Source organism: Acromyrmex echinatior, chromosome 6 (genome assembly GCF_024713525.1).
Source record: "Acromyrmex echinatior isolate Ae372 chromosome 6, ASM2471352v2, whole genome shotgun sequence".
NCBI lineage: Eukaryota > Metazoa > Arthropoda > Insecta > Hymenoptera > Formicidae > Acromyrmex > Acromyrmex echinatior.
Genome location: NC_141857.1, coordinates 463,950 through 481,125, shown reverse-complemented (window position 1 = coordinate 481,125; position 17,176 = coordinate 463,950). Strand labels below are relative to the sequence as shown.

At 32.5% G+C, this 17,176-nt stretch overlaps 1 long non-coding RNA gene across 7 annotated transcripts in view; it reads left to right on the top strand.

Annotated features, from left to right (window-relative positions):
• LOC105154831 (uncharacterized) overlaps positions 1-17,176 on the top strand; it is a 234,313-nt gene that overhangs the window by 115,516 nt on the left and 101,621 nt on the right. Inside the window, exons 3-5 of one of the 7 annotated variants that reach the window (XR_015545491.1) lie at positions 9,909-9,989; positions 10,074-10,249; positions 10,620-12,461. The exons of the other annotated variants lie outside the window; for them this stretch is intronic. This is a non-coding gene — a long non-coding RNA (uncharacterized LOC105154831). Of the gene's footprint in view, positions 1-9,908; positions 9,990-10,073; positions 10,250-10,619; positions 12,462-17,176 lie in introns of those variants that run through there. 7 annotated transcript variants of the gene reach the window in all.

The window sequence follows — 17,176 nt, the reverse complement described above, 5'->3', positions numbered from 1 at the left end:
TGCATACAGAAAATATGTAAATTAAACATTAATTTTATTTTCTGTTAATATATTTTCTGTCAATATAATTCATGTTGTATTATACAAAATATGACGCGATAAAATTGCAATTTCTTAATTGTATTGCGAGTGCATGGGAATGAAATATTTTTCATTATACAATCGACATCATGTAGCATGCGTATGTAATTTGCTCGTGCAAGCTGCAATTTCGACTGCAACCACGAAACAAGGGTAACAATAGTGTTAAGGTAAGAAACATCCAGTACACTTGCATCGTGAAAGAAAGTTTCTTGAGTCGGACAGCTTGGACAGAAATCCGTGTTCTCTAGACATAGTGAGTGTATAGACGTTGAACTAGGACAGGAGCAGATTTACTAAAGAAACGTGCCTCGCGAATTAATATTACCCTTTATCTTGTTCTCCGTGGCGGGAATTTAAAAGTCAAGAGCAAGAGAGAGAGAGAGAGAGAGAGAGAGAGAGAGAGAGAGAGAGAGAGAGAGAGAGAGACATTGAAGAGTGTGCTCGATAAGCTTTGCATTCCTAAATAATAAGCATTTCGAGTCGGCACATCATGCATAATAATAAACTTCGATATTTCATACCCAGTTATCATTAAAGCGGAACAATTTATAGTTGAGCGTTAAAATTTTATTAAACAAAATGTATCGATATAAAAAGAATAATCGCATATCTTATATCAACATAGAGAAATCAGTTTTGCTGAAGTATCTGAAAATTGAGTTAGATACAGATTTGAAAATAATTTTAAATCGTCAAAATAATTATGTAGAACGTTTAAGCGTTGATGACTTAATGTTATAAAAAACTTTAATATTCTAATAGCTTCTGCATACAGAACGCGACAACGTTTGCCGTGCTGAAATTGACGCGGTAGCCAATCAATTTACCACTTTTTTTATAAGAGCGAAACAATGATTGGTTACTGCGCCAACACGCGTTATTCTGTGTTAGAGAATAATAATGTATAAAACAACCTGTTTGAGTATTCTACATAATTATCATAGGTACAGAAAAAATTATACTATGTAATAGTTGTAATCACGGAAGAACGGTTTTGAAGTATTTAAAAATTTAACTAATAATAGATGCAAATCTAAAAAAATAATTTTGTTTGAACCATTAATTATGAAGAATACTCAAACGGTTTACATACGCTGATCATAGATAAATGTAATAAGAATTTTTTTAAGATTTTATATAAAAGAAAATATAATTTATATTATTTACAGTTTTTCAGCATTAACATCTTCTTAATATGATGCCTGTTTGAGATCAAATTATTAAAATTGCTTGTCAATTTAATTCACGATATTACTATAATAGTTTAATTAGTTTGCGTGTATAGTCCGGAAAAACAATTCGGCGCGCAGTTCGAAAGACTATAAATATGATACATATGCAAGTATATATATATATATATATATATATATATGTAAATATATATTTAATAATTTAAATTGAATTATTTAAGCATTAAAGGTCTAGCTTTGACCGTTATAGCCGTTACTTATATTTCTCGTTGAATTTTTCAAATGTAAAGTTCAGTAAAATTCCTATTGTTTATAATTTATATTACTGCTTTAAAGAAAGAGATAGGGAAAAGATAGCATATTACATTTCCAGATTAAATATTTTATCAGTGTTTTCATGCGCAGTTCCTAATTCGTCTTGACAAAATTCACGCAGAGACCAACGTTGCAGTCAGCGTAAACGTAAGATACGGGTCTCTGGAGAATGTATCTAATTCTGCTGTGCACTAGCTGCAGCTTATAATTAAGATGACAAGATAGGGGACGTCGATATTTATGTCAAGAAATTGTGCACTTGTACAATATACAATTTGATATAAATGTATTTTCAGTTTGCATGATGGACGAGATACGACGGACGTGACAGATCAGAAGGCTAACACACAATGTACAAACGACGTATAAACATTTATTCATAAACATCTGAATGTTTCCGTGACATTTGTAAGACGTTGGATAATTTGCAAACTTATGTATAAAAGAACATATTACATTATTTAAGACATAATTTACGACTGACTTTCATTAAATTGAGTAGGTAAATTTACGATTGTTTCGCCAAGCTTGAATTATTCATCGAGTGCATTAATTAGAGGGTTTGCATATCTGTGCTTTAGTAATTGTGTGAGTGAGAGCAAACAACGAGGATAACGAGAAATCTTTTTTCATGTCGCATCGTGAAATTCATTTCTTAGAGAATTCTCACAGCATTCTTACAGAAAAATATATCATTAATATAGATAAAAGTGGTATCATTAGATAAGAGGTAATCGTTTATTCAAAGCTACATGCATACATATATGTATTTGTACATATTGTACATAAACACGAAAAGCTCTTGTAATCCTGACAAACTATTATCTTGAGTAGTTTATGTTGTCCTGATCCGAGTTACCATTTTTCTTATTCCTATCTCTCTATTTTCTGCCATTCGATATTTATCTAGGGATCCATTTGTCTGCTTATCCGTACATCGACGTATCTATTTATCTATTTTATCTCTCCGACTTTTCCTCTTTGTTCGCTCACCTGCCTCTAGAGTTTACATGTAGATACTTTCATTCACTTCTTTGTCTCTATTTTGAAACTTTCGTTTTTCCTTGACTATTCCCCGAACACTTTTTATTATTTTTGTTCAAAGAATCTCGACCCTGGGAAAAAATATTTAATTGCAAGTTGGAAATCTGATAAAAATTTAATCAGTATGTTTGTTAGAAAATGAGTAAATCAAAAGTCTTCTAAAAATTTCGAAATAGACATGATTAATTCTTTCCATTATGTATCGAAATTTCTTGACAATGATACTAAATTTATTTAATTAGGTTATAAAGTTTTCAATCCTTTAGTGAAACAAGCACCTAGTGAATATAACTAGAAGTTGTATAGATTCAACTAAAAATACTAATCAAATCCTTATAGAAATCCTTATATAAATCTAGAAACGTTCTAGCTGTAAAATTGAATTCAATCGTGATAACCATAAATTCTGATTGATTTCATCAAATTCCATTATATCATATATGTTTCGTTAATATAAACAAAACATTTTTCTTAGTGCAGTGATATTCGTCAAACTTTTTTTGTAAATTATTTTATGTCTTAATGTACTCATGTAGTTATCTAAAGGTTTATCATGAAGATGCACGCGTATAATATCTTCGGAGATATCGAGTCGATGGTGCATGGAATTATGCAGAACGCGCGGTGGAAAATAGTTCCTAGTTTACATAGTCCCACGATATATATAATGCTAAAGGAGATAGATGAATAGATAGGTTGTGCGAGAGCGGATAAATGTAGGTCCTACAGTCTACGGGAAGAAAAACCGGAGGAAGATAAAGATACGAGCGCTCGTTAAATACCGAACGTGTGGAGGAGGTATAAAATAACAAGAGAACAAAATGATTAATATCGATTACGTTTCGAGAATGAAGGATACACCTATCGAATGTTATCTTAATTAACAACTCTGTATATTCTGTTCTGTCGATTATTATTATTAATGATCGATGCAGATAAAATAGAACTTCTTCATGTTCCCATACACATAACAATAAGCAAATATATTATATAATAATGTATTACCGATCGAATCACGTTCGTATAAATTGTAGAAAGTATAAATTGTTCCAGATGTTACACAAACTTGAACTGTTCTTTATGGGTACAAAGTTTTTAAGTCTGTTTTTATAATAACTTTTTTCTGTAATTTTAAATAAGAAAATTTATTGAATTCTATAATTTTTGAGAATTTGTGATTATAATAAGATACGAACATTAGAAAAATTGACAATTTTACACAATACATTTTATCCTGGGAACATTCTCGAGTTGTTCTCTGAATGTTTTTAAAACAGTCTTTTAAACGGTAGAGATCTGTGTTATGTAGGATGATACATCAACTATCTCAGAAATGTTCGAAGGCATCAATACGTTATGATATTTAATGCTTATGAGAAGTTGAATGTACGATTATTTTAATGTGATTTTAATGCGTACGTAAAATTTAGACTTAATTGAGATTCTTAATAGATTTAAGGATGTATTACCAGTATATTTTTTAATAAAATGAAAAAATTATAAATTTTCTGCATTCGAAAGTTGTATAAGAAATTTGGTAATTATTGTAGAATCTAGATAGAAAATTATTTCAATAAAAGACATGTTTTTAAAAAATAAGATAAAATCATAAAATGTTTATTTAAACTATAAAATTGTATTGTTAAATATTCTAAATATTATTGTTATACATACATATATGTTTTATATATAAAACACTCATTTTTATATGGAAAATATCAATTTCTAATTCAGTCACTTTTTGCAGATACTATGCATCTAATACATCTTTAACGATTTAACAAAAACAAAACAATACCAATGAAAGTTCCCTTAAATTATTGAACGGTATTTTTATCGACTGGAACTCGTAACCGCTGTCAATGTTAATAATGCGCGTGCAAACATTGACTATCTATCCTTAGCGATGCAGCATATCTGCTTTCACTACCGGCTTTCAACGGGCAGCATCATCCGTACAAACAAACTATTGCCAACTGAATATAAGGGTTGCTGAGCAAACGTGCACACACATACACAGCAATTTAACGTATGCACACGTAATCCGCGTTGCCCACACACAGCCCAACGCCCATACTATAAACAGTTTCTGGAAACTTTAATTAAAACCCTCGAGATATAGGTAATTAACTCACTTGGCTCGTTTTGCCAAACGCTACCAGTCGTACTTCTCTTTGGGAAACTATACGACTTGCGTTTCTGATATTTTAATTATTAATTACACGACGTTGACTTCTTCCGTCCGCGACTCGTCAGTTTGCCAACCTTATCGGTGTACCTGCATCATACTTCTCCTTTCGTGCCTGCCGGTTTGATCGAATTTAAACAGCAGCCAGCCTCGGTTCGACTCGCGGATTAAACACGACGCTTGCTTCCGCTCTCAAGACTGCTTTTCGCAGTAACAAATACGCGCCGACATTAACTTTGCAAGAGACGAGGCGGAAATCGTTTCTCCCAATGATGGTGTTTTCTGGATGGTTGTTACGCTGGAATGCGCAAAGGAATGGTAAATGGGATTACAGTGGCAAGTGAAGCCAGAGTACTTTATTCGGTGTAAATACATTCTTCCTGTAAGTGTTTCCTACTATCTATCGCTCGCTGGAAACAATTTGCTGCCAACTCGAGAGTGTCAAATAGCTTTAACTCTTCTTTTAAACTAGAGTTTTATTTTAACATACAATATGCATATTTTACATTATCGATCAACAATCACAAAAAAATTCGCAGAAAAATTTCAATAATTGACTTAAATGTATTAATTAATAATGAAAACTATCAGTTTTCAAGATTGTATTGACAATTAATGTAATTTTTGAAAGAGAAGAGATATTTAATCTTAAATAAATGTAATTAACAGCAATGCGCATAGATCTTTTTGCAGAAAGTTGTCTGTCTGTCGCAGCTCTTTAAACGGCAATTACTATGATAGAAAAACATCTCTTTGAAAGGACGAGACGTCAACATGATGGTTCTTCCTCTGTGAAATTGCATAAAACTATGCTTTTGATGATTTAACGTAATTAAAGTCTTTGCAGAGTTTGCTACTTGTAATTATAATATGTATTTAAGAGAAAATTTATACAATGTAAATTACGTGTTTCAAAAAAAAAACTCATATATTAGGAAAGAGACTCTTTTAGCAATTACAATTCATTCCGTACACATTATGCTCTTTGTAGATTATTTTCGATAATAAAGTTTAATATTGTTACACATACAGAGTTAATATTGTTACATATAGAGTTGATATTATTCCCTATATCAATAATATTCGTAATTTTACTGGCTCTTTTATGAGAGCTTTTGAAAGATTATTATGATTTATCCGACAGATTATTATTTTGTTATTAAATAAACTGTCAAAGAGAGACATTTTTAAAGCTTTACGAAATTATTTCATTAAGTAATCCTTGCACTTTATTATATACCTTTTTTATATTTACATACATGTATAATAAAATAATACTTATTGCTTGCACTATTAAAAGTTCTCAGGATTGAAAATAGAAAAAATATTTTTTTATTCATGCATTTTTTGTTTCGAGCTAATTAAAAACACTATTTAAACTCTGTTGAAAGAAATCGCGTTTGTGAAGATATAAAGATCATTAATTTAACGTAACATTTCTCCTTCGTTTGTATCTTCCGAAAAGAACCTTCTAAACGTTTAATGAACACGATTTAATATGATAAGCAGCGTAAATATTATAAATTTGCGCGTTTATTATATCGTAGTCAACTATGCGATTATATTATATAATGTCGGAAAAGACTAAGTTCTTAGATAACGTCGCGAAATTAATCATCCGCTGTCCAAATTTCTAATAACGTCTCAACTCGATACACAATAAACATCAAGGCTTACTTACCAAGAAACGTGCGATCGCTCGATACGTATTAAGGTTGCTTCGAATGGGAAGTCAACAAGCAGTTTAGGTCTTACTCAAGTAGCCCAAATAACTTGATCAGAAAATCTAATTCGCGTGCAAGAAGTTGTCCCTGCTTTCGAAAACATAAGCCGAATAAACACTATAATACAATTTAATATAATCACAAATTCGATTTATATTTTAAAAAAGTTTTTAATAAATTTAAAAGCGTGTACGTAAAAATTTTTAAGATACAATGTTTACAATATGCTTCTTATTGTTGATTATTAAAAATGCAATTTATATTTAACCATTAAATTACATTGGAGAAAAATATAAAAAGAATATTAAAAGGACGTTTAAAGAGTTAGCCATAACGAGATTATACGAGATTATCAACATTTTAAATAAAACGAAACAAAAGATGGTCTATTCAGAAATTAAATTAAATAATGAAATTGATATCTTAATTGATATTCTAATTAATAAAATACCGAATCATTTATAAAGAGTTTGTCAAAGGTCAGTGATTGTCAATAGCTTTATAGAAAGTATAGTAAACTGTACATTCGTGATTGTGCAATAAATTTATTTTCATTCGATCACGATCACGATCATACGCTAATTAACGCTGTCATCCAAGCGTACGAGACCCACTATTCGTGCTGGTATCTCCGATGAAAATTTTCATAATTGAAATTATTGTCTAACGAGCAAGGTACGAGGGGTACGAGGATGTAGGTAAAGGTTTATATTATACGAGCGTTCGTTCGTTCGTTCACCTCTCATATTGGAGGAGCGCTTATATTACCGGATGCGAATTCCTTCATCAGTAATCCAGGTCGTCGCGTACCAGGTCTGCTCGCGAATTCGTTAGACAAACGATAAACATTGATTCGATGACAAATATATACGTAGTCAGAAATGATGATGTGTTAACGATGGAACAATTATAAAAATTATAATTTTAAAAAATTCTCGGAATTGTTAAATATGATAGAACTTTTTTTTAGAGCATTTTTCATTTTTTAAATATTGATTTGTTTTTTAAATAAAAATGAAAACATATTTTTTTTAGAAATGTGCCCCATACTCGGGGCACAATGTTGGAAAAATAGTCAAAATTTTGAAAAAAATTAATTGTTTAGTATGAATTATTTATTGAAATGTGCACGTAAATTGAATTTAAAAAAGCTTCTTTTAATATGATTCCAATAAAATTAAGCCAAAGGGGTTAGATGCTTATTAGCATTACTATTAAATTAATGATGAATGTAATTTGTGATGTTATATATTTCCATCTTCAATTTATGATTGCATTTTAAGCCCGACAAACCGAATGGACGCGCAATTTATAGAACTAAAAGATATATTTATAAATCTATATACCTGTATATGAATATTAAGAACCAAAATCCGCTTCAATTGAAAATAAGATTCTTTCTCATATTTGATTTATTTTTATCAGTTTAATTTTCACTTATAATCCAAAATAATGTAAAACGTTCAAACTAGTTGCTAGAAAAATATTTGCAGCACTCTTTGTGTTTAAATTTTCTACGTAATGATTTTGATCAACAAAATTATTTTTATTTGTATCTAGTTAAATTTTTAGATATTTATTGTTAGATACTTGTTTGCTTATTTGTAATTGTATTATAGTTCATACATTTCAAATGCGCAGTTTCTAAATTCGTCCGTGTGAAACAATCGTCTCCTCTGTCGGAGATTTTTCCTCGCTTTAGCCGCTTTCAATCACCGTCCGCCGTCAAACCATTTACACAATATAAATGCCTCTGAATGTGAGACTGAAGAGCTTGGAACTGAACACGGGACGTTAGGTATATGTTTGAAACGGTTAATGTGGATCGAGGTAAAGCGAGGACGCGCGAGCCGAAATTATCAAATTTGCATTCGATTTCCGGCAGACCGCTACACCCTCGTCCCGATTGACAAACAAGAGCTATCCCGTGTCGCCATCGCGTTTAATACAAGCACAGGCGTGCCGTTTAAATTACAGGCCGTGCAAATGGATCGCCGGCGGTGCTTATACATGGAAGTGCGATGTCGCGTGTTTGGCCAGCTGTAGGTACGTCAAACTGGCAAAGCGACACGTGCTCGCGACACCTTGCTCGTGACGTTTGTTGCTTCTTAGTAAGCTTTCGAAATAACGCTCGGAATCCGGCATGCGAGATGCATGGAAACATATGGTTCACCATGTATTCCTCTCACCAATAGCATACCTCTGTATCGCACAGCTTGCAAATATATGCTCTCAAAATTGATTCCCAAATTAACGCACCAGCGTAGAGGGAAGGACGAATGAAGTGTGAATTTTTTTCAAATAATACCATCGCTTGTAACTAAATTTTTATGTAAATTCCGCGATACGGTATTTGCACGTGTTTTTCACTGCAAATTGTTTATATACATGGAGAATATTAATGATGAAACATTACTGGAGATGAAGGTTTATATATAATGCATAGTTGATATTTTACACGATAACCGCACGATCATATATGATCTATTGACTTGCGACATGTATTATACGGAAAGATTTTATTCAAATATCTAAAAATTTAGTTGCAGATCTGAAATAATTTTGTTGGACTATCAAAGTACTTACGGTCCGCTTAAACCGGTTTCTAGAGCATTAAAACTTTTGGCAGCGTTGCTTATTACGTTTGAGTTTTTTATATAATTATTTTAATGGTCTGACAAAATTATTTTCACACAGATTTATCTATCTAAATTTTTAAATTCAGCATAATTGATTTTTTAACTTCAGTGAAATTGTTTTTTTTTTTATATAATCAACAAAATATATTATATATGTTCGTTGAATATTTATTAAAATAAATCAATGCAGCACCAAACATACCTGAAATTAATTTATAAAAATACGATAATAATTAATTATTGTGATCAATTTCAGGATCAGTATATGATATTTGACTTTGTAAAAGCACCGTAATAGAATAATCCCACGTATGCTTGTAAATACCGATCTGTACCAATATGCTGCAAAGCGAGCGAATTTTATTGGAGGATTCTATTTCTTTTGATTGGAGAGTCTGGTTGCAATCATCGAACTCACCGACCTGCGTTTAAATCGAACGGGATTCAGCAAGCCGATTCGTTTTATGTTGTTCGCTTTGAGCTCTCTTAATCTGCAAACTCCGTACGCTCTGAGTGATTCAGGATATTTCAGAAAAAAATGCTGATCTTCACTGAGAACGTGAATGTTGCGGGTCACACGTGGGGTTTCAATGCGTGATGCTTTATGTAAACTTCAGAAAATATAAGCGGATCGTCTTCTGATCGAATGTTGAAAACATGACACGAGTGCGAGATGTAAAATTGAATGTAGAATTTTGTGATTTTTGGTAAATTTTTCTTCTAGCTACCTTGGTCAGCTACTTGAAAATAACAATCGGGAAGAATATCAAACGCACAAGGATTTTCATCAGTACGTCACGTGCAAGTATGCAACGAACCTTAGCATGCCATTTATCCCACATTTGATGTGAGTACATTTATCTCACTAAATTCCTTTGTACCTTTGAAGAGCTCGACCATTTCGGAAGAGGGCTTTGCCGACGTAACCAACTAAACCATGACGACATCACAAAGCTAATCGCGGTTGTACGTGACCGTGTAATAAAGAACATCGACTGAGTGTTGTACCGCATCCACCAACTTTATCCGTGAACCGTCGTGGGAAGAACGGATTTCGTACATAAGGTAGCTTTATGCGACATTGCTATTTTTTTTGGGAAACGCAACGTGTCCAACATAACTGCAAATTGTGCGAGAAAACTGAAGCAAGAAAAATTTCCTCGTTCGACAGGTACACTGTATTATGAGCGCGAATCATTTGAGTTGCAAAAACTCTCAAGTAATAAATTACAAATTATTGTACACCAATTTAACTATACAACTATGTAACTGGCAAGACAATGTCGGGTATATGCGCCAGGTAATGTTTCGCCACTGTGATAAACATACCTCGCTAAATGCAATTTTCTGAAAAGTGAGCACACGTGGTAATCATGTTGCGAACATCGTAATTTACAGAGTTGAACGAAGCCAACAAAATTATGGTTGTTCACAGGAACGGAAACTCTAAAACGGGCTTAGTCCAACGGGCTCGTTAAAAGTCTTGTTTCACGCTGCGGTGCAGCGCAGAAATGCTGATACCTTCTCGTGCGTTCTGTAAAACTTGCTGCGGCTAGGCTGCTTTATCCCGACCTTCGTCATGAAATAACAACGATATAGAAAGATTGTGTTTGTCAGTGCTGTTAAAGAATAACGATCCGGAGTAAAATTTATGTGTTTTACAAAAGTATATATTTAATGTGCATATATATTACTATCTTTGTGGCAAATATTGTTATTAAAATCAAGCTCGACTGATATCGTTTCGTCTTCAAATTGTTTTAATATTATAACGTATCGAATAAATTCTCAAAAATATTCTTAAAAATATTTGCAGCTTTGCAATACGATATGCGTGATTTTCGCTATTTACGTGCAGTGAAGTATTTTCAAAAATTCTCTCAACAAATTTCTTTTATCTTGAATGAGATTTAGTGCGTTTTGAATCGCGTTGAATATTCAAGTGAATCCTTTTGACGACAATTTACAGGGTTCATTAGCGAAAACAGAAAACAGCGTATTCTAAAAAGAAAGGAGAAGAAAACAGAGTCTCTCTGAAGTCGGATTTCACGTTGAGACAAATTACGTGCAATAGCAGATGCATCTCTGGTGCTAATTAAGTATCCCAACTATCTCGGTAAATCAAGACAGAATGACTGCAATTAATTGCATAATGCATTAATGATCATAGTGATTGCAGAGCAAAAACGGTTCTTGCAAGATATTGTGCACACTATCTCTTTTATTTACTGTTTATTGTTTAACAGAATAGAGAGTATACGTATTCGTGAAGCAGATGAAGCTATGCGTATATTTACGAACAATGAAATGAAAAATAATAGCGTGCGCGTGCGATACACTATGATTAGAATAGGATCATATATATTCTCCGTTACGCTGTGAGGTAACTTTTATTTCGCGATACAACGACTCTCATCTTGATTATCAACATCCTATCATATCTCTTCTTCATTCTCAAGACGCTTCTTTTTAGAATATGTATAGTAGCGCTTCCGTCACGTTTCATGTGCGTGCTTTTGGTTGCTTCTCTTTGCTGATGCTCGCGGCTCTTCTATTATCCGCAACGGTGATCGCTAACGGCATCTTTTGTCTTGACTTTTCTATACCGTCACCTTTCTTTAAACTTACACTTTAATAACGCCGCGCAATTCGAAGGTATTACTTTACGGTAAGCATTCTCTGTGTGCGAACGAGTCCGTTTGAGGCGAATGTCGTCAAAAGATTGTTACGTTGTTTCGCATCATAATAACGTCATAAAATGCTGTATGAAGTGCGGAATAAAGTACTTTTGACGTAAGAAAAAGTCTGTTGTCTGCGTGCGAATAAAACTTTGCGAGGCGATATTCCGGAATCTGTTACAAGTTTTAATCTCGCAGAATAGTCCTCGTATTTAGAAGAACACTTTCGAAAAATAATTCTTTTCGGATTTCTTAAAGAATGTCGCTTAACTCGAATATATAAGCAAAAAAGAGTAATATTCCGGCTATATTAAATGAGTTTCTTTAATTTGAACATTGTTAAGCAAGGGTAATAACTTTTAACATATTTAATATGCGAGCTTGACAAATAATTATGTGAAGTAAGAGAATTTTAGCCTAGCCAAGATAATTTTAGCCTAGCCAAGATAATTTAGCCAGCTCAAATTCTGAAAATGTTTATTTCATACATTGCTGTTGGCAGATTGTTCGATATAATTGGTTTTGACTTAAAAATGTAGATGACAACATTAGTTATTCTGATTGGACAGAGTTTATGAAATTGTAAGATTTGCATCAAATTTGTAATCTGTAATTATATAGGTATAAAATTTACAAAAATTGATGTCGAAATTCCGATTTTTTGTAAAATGAACTGCGCGAATTAATTTTGACTACAGAGAGAGAGAGTATTTCGGTAACGATAAATAGTGAATCATCCTTGTTAGCGGCATATTTGCCAAATTAAATTTGGAGAGAAATTATCCATAATTGAGAAAAATATATATCTGTATTTTATAAATATAATTGTGCAAAAATATTCCTAAATTATAATGTAAAAATATTGCAACATAAAGTATTATATTATACATTCAGTATGGCTACAGTAAAAATTTTAGAGAGAAAATCCCGACTTTTGGGACGCATATGAATCGATTTTTTAAAAGCGTTCGTCGAGGATTTAAAAATAATAAAAAAATAATGTATCCCTATTTATTTCTTCAATATACTATTAGGTTCTCATTCATTATATTATTAAAAGAAAGTAAATTATAGAATATTTACATCTCAAATTGGATTTGTTTAATTTTAGACGATTTAGAAATTTTGTTCTAACATAACTTACATTATGGAGAATCAAACTCAATTACTGGAAAATTGTCGTCAGTTCATGATGTTATTATTGTGAAATGTTTTCACAATTTGTTTCTCTCTTTCTGTCGGAGAGAATATAATAGCTTATTTTTATAATTATCATTTTTGTCACACAGATAAGTACTATAATAAAAATGATAGTGATAAATAAGAATGCTTCGAAATTTCAAAACAATTTTTTATTTAAAAAAAGTCAAAAAAATTTTAAATATTAGCTAAAATTGTTTCTTTATTTATTGTAAGTAAGAAAAAAATATTAAAAATAATAATTAATATTTTTTTCAAAATTTAATATGTAGAAAAGCATTAAATTTTTTATTATTACAGTATCTCTGCCAATGTTATCTTACGGTATGCAAATCAGGTTCGATTAGGATTTCGATATCTGCGTGGGTGATTTCCCGCGGAAAAAAAAACTTGCTGGTTACGGACACGGTTTTGTTCGCGCACGTACGTGTGCCTTTTTGCGAATAAACTTAATTCGCGTCACGAACCGCTACGGAACCGCATAGTTGTCGCGTTTGAATGGTCGGAGTGTCGGGAAATAGTTTCGAACTTTACCGAATAAGGTCGTCTGATAAACGACGCGGACGTATCTTGTTCGTGGACGTTAGTCGATCAGACCATCGGAATAAAAGCAATTAAAATGGTTAAAGCGAGAACGGCCGAACGATGAATAGCGGTATGGCCCAGACAGTAACATATAGATATAGATCTTACTCGGAGGAGTAGCACATCGCTAATTGCGATAATATCTCGGTTAATTGCTGGTTATCCGCGCATCGCCAGCTGCTCGTCCCTCTTCACCAAAGCTTCCGTCTCTTGCTTTATCTTCAATCCAGATTGCTTTATTGTCACTATTGATTTTGTCATGTTGTCGCGTGTCAACCGCGTATTTAATCTAGATTACATCACGTTAATCGACCGATTATCTCGCCAAATTGAGACTTATCTGAAAAAGGCAGAGCTTATTTATCGTCAAGAATATCCTGAGACTTTATAGAGATACTTCTGAGCAAACAAAATAACATTATTTGTCATTATATTGACGTTAAATGACATTAAATACGTCATTTTGGTAACAAACAATCAGCTTGTTTGCTGGGATTGGGAAAAAAAATATGCATAATAGAGATGCATTATTCTTTCTATCAGATTGAATATTATATTTGGGTATTCGAAAATATGCGACGTTTTGTCAACATTTCGTCACATACATAATATGTCGGTATACGTATAGACACGCGTATAATATGCGTAGATATGGAAATTGGAAAATTTGAATATTGTAATTCGTTACACAACCAGTCATGTCACTACGTTATCTCGATACATATCTAAGTTTCATAATGTACAATAAAAGCGTCAGTCTTTTGGGTCGATTCCAGACTAGCGAGTTATCAGTTATCAGTTCAGAAAGCATGCTTTCGAGAGCGTAATATTGATTCACTCGATAACATATTACGCTAGGAATTGATAAATTCTGAATATAAAATCGTATTATGCGTATCGCGCATATCGTCGATTCGTTGTATGATTGAGCGTTGTATGATTGCAAATTGCTTCTTAGAAAACTGATCTATTATTGTACAAGGACTCGCACACTGATATTTTCCTGATATGTAAATATGAGGATGCAAAGAGAGCGGACCAATCAATGTAAATTTCAGCCGTTTGCGGCCAGACAAACGCTAACGATCCAGCAGCACTCGAAGACTTTGCATCGATCGTTACGCCTTCGGAACGGCCGTCTTAAGAGCGGACTTCGCGAGCTCTATTAGAATATTCCGGAGATAAGACCCTCAATGACTGTCATTAACCCCCCGGGGCAGGAAGCCGGACGCAGGAAGTTACTACCGCAACTCGGCCGATCGCGTCGATATCAAATCGACCGGGGGCGAAAATCACGAGTTTAACTTCGGCGAAGAGAAACGTCAAAGGAAACGCGGAGGCCGTTCACTGTTCACGCGCGGAAATACCTGGCTGCCAGGGAAGAGTGCAAGAATGTTGGAAACTCCGCATTTGAAACTCAAAGACGGAACTGAAGTATTTGAGAATTAAGGATCGCAATCGCCAACGGGGTCTTGGCACGGGAAACGGAAAGCCAGGAACTACGAGCTTGGCCTTTCGGTTACACGAGTGGGTTTTTAGCGGACACGTGCGAGATAGCGCGATCCTAACAGCGCAAGCAAAGAGGAAGTCTTTGAACTTGCGTCCTGGCAGCGGCGATAAATCAAACGTTTTCTTATTCCTATCCCGCGGCGATGTGCCATACACATGAGGCCTTTTTGTATGTAAAACCGGGTCGTCTCGTCCCCTTGCGGTCGAGCTACTACGTTCTACTTTTTTTTTAGCATTTCCTGTGATTCTTTACAATGCCAACACTAATGTGAAATTACGGTTATAACTGAATAAACCTACGTATAGGATTGACAGTAATTAATGAGAAAAATAACAGGAAAATCTCGCTTTTTTACTTTAAAAATGACACGACTCAAGAAATGTGACTTTAAAGTTATTATATTATGAATAAGTCAACATTACCGTAGCAATTATCAAAAGTAAATTATTATAATTTAACTTCATAAAAAATTATCAAAATTATCAAAATTATTATATAATTATATTAATTATAATTATATTATAATTAAAAAAGGATTGTTAAAAAAAATCGTAAAAATTGTCACTATCTAAAAAAGATTCTTTTAAGAGTTGTGAAACAAAAATGACAAAAAAAAACATCTAATCATGTTAAGAATATAGTTTTTGACCGATATTATTTTATTAGTCAATAATTTTCTATCAAATTAAAAAAATAGTTTTCCCTTTTCTGAGTACATAATTTTTTTAGTTACGTTATTTGTAGAAGTAAGAGAATGACCTAGATATTATAATGTTGAAAATACAAAACGAGATAAACGGAATTTAAACGTAAAAAATTCTTTTATATCAACATGCAAAAGAGGATAGAGCATCGCGTTAAATTTAAATGCAATGATATTTGGATTGCTCATACACATCGGGTAATTATATATTATTTACATTACGGTTATACTATACGCATGCGAGATGACAAGAAAAAACAAGGGATTTTGTTGCAGCGGAAGCGATATACAGAAATGCAGATTATATGCGGGCGAGAAAGTGTGGTTATTTACGATTGTATCGTGTACACACTCGCTATGTGAGGTTGTCCATTTTGCGCACTAAATCGCATTTCATTGCGCTGCAATACAGCAAACGATACGGTCATTCCCTCGTGTCTGGTACAGCGATATTGATAATATAATAATTGTGATTGCTATGCATTATGAATGGGCTTGTGCCGCGTAAAATATCACACCTAGTGATCTAGATTACTGTAGATTTAGTTTTGAATAATTAATGAATTTCGCAAAAACGTGGTACAAGCGATGATTGCAAATCTTGCTGATTGTATTTTATTGAATAATAAAAACGTTCATAATAATTGCTAATATTGATAAAAAAATATAAATGCTGTACATATGTAATCATTATTGACTTACCCCGATAGATAAATTATAAAAACATTGCACGATAATAACATAATAAATTGACGAAAATTTCGTAATAATTGCATTAAAATAATTCGCTGTGTATAACGTAGCAGTTTTGTCAACATAAAATTTCTAAATAATATTTATCAGAAATTAAATAAATTCAATTTGAAGTATAAATATTTTATAATTATTTCAAAAAATATTTTTTACTTAAAATTTTGTCATGGTTGATCACTATATTTTATATTTTTTTAATAATTTAGGAAACGTATTAAAAATGCAACATATTAAAATATTAAATGTATTTTATAATAATTTAGGAATATTTGTGCATTTTTATGAGCATATCTTTATTGTTTTATTAAAATATCTTAACACTAATTGCGCAAACAGTTACCAGTTTCTTAAAATAAAAGATCAAGATTTCCATATTTATTTTTATAAATATACCCACATCACAAATTTTATTTAAGATGTCACATCATTTTATAAATGCTTCTTATCCGTGTATAACATTATTATTGCATTAATATTACATCATTATTAATGTTTCACGATTCTTAGGTCGCATAAAATGATGTTATTTTGCATAATTTATAACAAGAAGGAATTTTTGAGAG